Source organism: Tupaia chinensis, unplaced genomic scaffold (genome assembly GCF_000334495.1).
Source record: "Tupaia chinensis unplaced genomic scaffold, TupChi_1.0 Scaffold000217_1, whole genome shotgun sequence".
Lineage (NCBI taxonomy): Eukaryota > Metazoa > Chordata > Mammalia > Scandentia > Tupaiidae > Tupaia > Tupaia belangeri.
In genome coordinates this window covers 7,292,100-7,296,556 of record NW_006159692.1, presented here as the reverse complement: position 1 = coordinate 7,296,556, position 4,457 = coordinate 7,292,100, and positions in this window count along the sequence as shown.

The window sequence follows — 4,457 nt, the reverse complement described above, 5'->3', positions numbered from 1 at the left end:
CTTTGGGCTATAAGAGCATAAAGTATAGCTTATTTCCAGAATCTTTGCATATAAACATGATTTTCTTGTCAACACAGAAAAGGCACAGTGGGGATAATAAATATGGCTTTTCTGAAAATTTATAAGTTGCCCCAACTGTCTTCTTTTTTGTTGTTTTTGGGTTTTTTTGGTTTTTTTTTTTTTAAGAGGTTTTCGCTATAGGGTACATGCGCTCGCCAGAAAGACAGAGAGAGATAGAGAGATAGAAAGCGAGAAATCACTCCCCAGGGGGAATGGCCATGCCGCAATCCCTTCTCCTCCATTCTCCTCTCAGGATCTTGAGCACGCACGCACATGCGCCCGGCATGAGTTTAAGCCACCGGGTCCGGGACTCGAACTGCAGTTACTACGTGGGAGTCCAGCGACATAGTCATTACGCCAACTGCTGGTCCCGCCCCCACTGTCTTCTAAAATTTACTGCTGTGAAGGAGTCTGACATCTTCTAACTGAGGTTTATTCTTTCTGAGTACCATGTACCCTCAGATTGAATGTTCTTGTACCTATTTTTAAATCACTGTTTAAATTAGCTGATATATTCTCATCTGTCTGTTACTAGAAATTCTGCTTTAAATATTATCATTTATTCAATCTCTGGACTGAGCAAATTTTCCCCCAGCTCAGGCAAGTTTTCAAACATTATCTTCGCTTACTGCTTCTATTTGTTATTTCTTCCTCCCGTTAGCTCTATTATTCAAAGGTTGACTCTCTTTCTACTATCTCCGTAGCTATTATATTTCTTAGCATTGTTCTCCTCCCTTTGTCCGTTTCCTAGGGTTCTGGGGGAGCAATCCCAGTGTGCCCTCACCCGGTTCCTGCCGGGTCGGTTCTCCCATTTGCTGCCACGGCCAAGATTGGCTCTGCCGTTGCTGTGTGAGTCCCTGAAGCCTTTTCCTTACGTCAGTGATGTCTACTTCCTCAGAGCTGGTACCTCAGACTATTGTTCTTTCATCCTCCTGAGTTCCTCTAATAACCTCATATACCCTATAGCTCCTGAGAACATGAACTACGCATCTTTAAATCATTTATTTCTTCCAAAAACGCACTTGTTCAAAAATTGTATTTTCTACCGTAGTCAGTGTACTCAGTTCAGAACATAGTCATTGGTTTGATTTTTCTGCACATGCATCCTCCATAAAGATCTTGTGACAGAGCCATCCCCCATGGCTTGGTGGTAAAGGGAACCACATCCCACCTGGCTGACCACACACAGTTCAAATCCCAGGCCTGGCAGCTTGGAAAACATGTGGAGCACTTGTGTATGCATGCCCAAAATCCCAACAGGATGAAGAATGGATGAGAAGACATTGCAGCACGGCTGCACCCCCTTTGGGGTGCGTTCTCACTCCCCCTCTTTCTCTTTCTAGTGAGTACATGTACCTTCTGGCAATTTTTTTTTTTTGAGAGGTTTTTGCTATAGGGCATGTGCTCTTGCCAGAAAGACAGAGAGACAGAGAGACAGAAAGCAAGAAATCACCCCCCAGGGGGGATGGCCACACCACCATCCCTTCTCCTCCATTCTCCTCTTGGGATCGTGGGCACGCACACACGCACACGCGCCTGGCATGAGTTTAAGCCACCGGGTCTGGGACTCGAACCGCGGTCGGCTACATGTGAGTTCAACGACATAGCCATTATGCTAACTGCTGGTCCCAATTTTTTTTATTTTTTTGATTAAAAAAGATCTTGTTGACAGAAGATATGCAGCATAATGTCACCTTTTGAACTGTCTCCTGCCCCGTGGCCAAATGCCCTTGGAGAGCTAGAGCTAGAAAGCAAAGTTGGTCACTCCCAGGTCCCAAAGTCAGTGCTTTGAGGTCTCTCACTGAGTGTGGGCCACCGGGCTGGGACAGCCAGAGTCTTTGACACATTTAGGGACAGTTTATGTCCTCATGAAGGGGCTTAGCTTTCCAGGTCCCAAAGTCAGTGCTTTGAGGTCTCTCACTGAGTGTGGGCCACCGGGCTGGGACAGCCAGAGTCTGACACATTTAGGGACAGTTTATGCCCTCATGAAGGGAATTAGCTTTCTTGGACAAACCACAATGCACAGAAGACGAAGTAGTGTATGTCCTCCCTCAGTCCTGCCAACAGCTTTGTACCTTTGGGGACCACACTTTTTAGGTCAAGGTGACACATCTGCCCCCTGCTCTGCCATTGTGAAGGGGCAGAGAGAAGACGACTGGTCCAGACTCAAGACAGATGAGCAACAGGCCCTGCACAAGGGGAGGACATGGGCACCCACCAGCCTTGCTGGGTTCAGTGGCTTCTTCAGATCTGGACCGGGGCCACCAAGGCCTCTTCTCATCTACCTCTGGCCGACTGAGCCACTAACAATGAAAATGTCCTCCATTGTGCTCCTGCCTCTGTCTCATTGTTGCTCAAGATAATAGAAATCCCTCCCAAGGCTAACGGTTGTTGACAATGTTCCTGTGCATTTTTTACGTTGCTTTTTGGTCATTTTCTGCCCTTTCATGTGTATTTTAAGGACAAGTTGGAAGAGAGATTAGTGGAGCTAAAATAGCCTCAGGTCACACCTACTAGACTCACTCTCTGTGAACACTGGGTAAAACAGGCCAGAGGGGGGCAGAGTAGATTGTCAGTAAGGAAACTGCAAACTCATTTAGAGTCATGGCTGAGATATTTGGGACCAGAAACTGATCAGAACCAGGCTGGGTGGATACGGTGATGGGCCGGGAAATTACAGACACTGGAGAGGAAGGGCAGCCCCCAGCCTTTTAAAGCTCAGCACACTGGAGCAAGGCCTGATGCAGATGCCACATGCTAACCGGTGACCAAGGAAGAAAGTGCTGAAATTCAGGACAGCCGCTGTCTGCAGGACTGACAGGCTGATGTGGAGCCATCAAGGATCAGGGGGTTGGCCAGGCTAGGGTCTCCCTTCCAGGAGAGTGCAGGGTAGAGCTGAGCTCTCAGCTCACCAGCACCTGGGTAGGCCTCAGAGGAGGTGAGACCAGACTCTGCACCAAGTCTGGGCCCTCAACATTGTGTGAACTCCTCAGCACATGATGGTCCTAGTCACATGAGCAGTCTGGCCTGCTTCCATGACGCCTGTCCCCTCTACACGAGAGAATGCACCCCAGGCCTCCTTCCTCCATCTGAGACATTCTCAGTGGCACCATGGGAATACTAAGACTTCTCTGTGGCCCAGTGTCTCCCCAAGGTGGCTTTTCGCTGCCGAGACCCTAGTGTCAGCGCCCCTGGACATGTTTACTGAGCAGGTGCAGTCGGGAGCACCAGGGAGCAGGAGGCAGGATTGCTGAGGACAGCCAGGCTGGGGAGGCTGGGTCACAGTCTCCCGGTTTCCCTGGCCCAGGACCTGGGAGTGACCAACTTTGCTTTCCAGCTTTAGCTCTCCAAGGGCATTTGGCCACGGGGCAGGAGCCAGGTCAAAAGGGAAAGCAGCAAAGGGCAGGAAAGTGATCAAGGTGCACGGAAGCCCTGTGTTGCTGAAACCAGAACTGGAACCGGAACCACAGCCAGTGCGACCTTCTCTCCAGAGAGCTCTTTTGCCCCTGCCTGCCATCCTTTCCTGGAGAAAGAGTCCTTGGCAGAAAAACTGCCAACCATTTCATTTCTGAAGGTGCTCGCAAATAGGCCACAGGCCAAGGGCAGCCAGCTCTCAGGACTGGTCTGGGCTGCGCCTGCATGTGACCGAATTGGACCAGCCTTCCCCTTGCCACCTCCTGCAGCAGTCGGGATGCAGGGAGTCTGAGCAGGCTTCCGAGGCTGCTTCTTTCTTGGGGCATTTCCAACTGTAACTGGTTTTCCACAGGACGTTCCACATACAGATTATAAGCAGGCTAAATATCATATCGTGCCTAAGGCAGCAGCAGAAAAAACAAGCTCGGAGGGCCCCCAGCAACCTGCACTGCCTCAGCAAGTGGAAGCTGCAGCTTCTGTGAAAGGGGAAGCTCCGGCTAGGTGAGGAGCTCAGGGTGGGCTCTCCTGTCAATGCACACCTCGGTCTTACCTCCCACACCTGCAAACTGCCCCTCGTGTGCCCAGGATACATGGCTGCATTAGAGAACACAAAGACCTAGGTGAAGACTGTTCCAAGCCCTAAGTTCACACCCACATTTAAAGAACGAAAAGATCTCTTTCTTACTTTTTCACCTGTCAGAATCATCCTGGCTACAGAGATTGATGGGGGAAGGGAGAGAGGCATAAAGTAGAAATACAGCAGGAAAAATAAAAATAGCTAACGTTAAATCCCCTGAGTCTACACCTGGGCACGACCCCAGGCCAGGGCTTTGTGAGCCAGCCAGACACAATGCACAGCGTTGCAGAGGCGTGTGCTGCTGGGTCTCCCCTTGCCCCACTCCAGTCTCTGCCCCTACCCCTCATTTTACTGTGTAAAATGGTGTTTTATTTTTCCTGTTAACATGACGTTCAGCCCACATTCC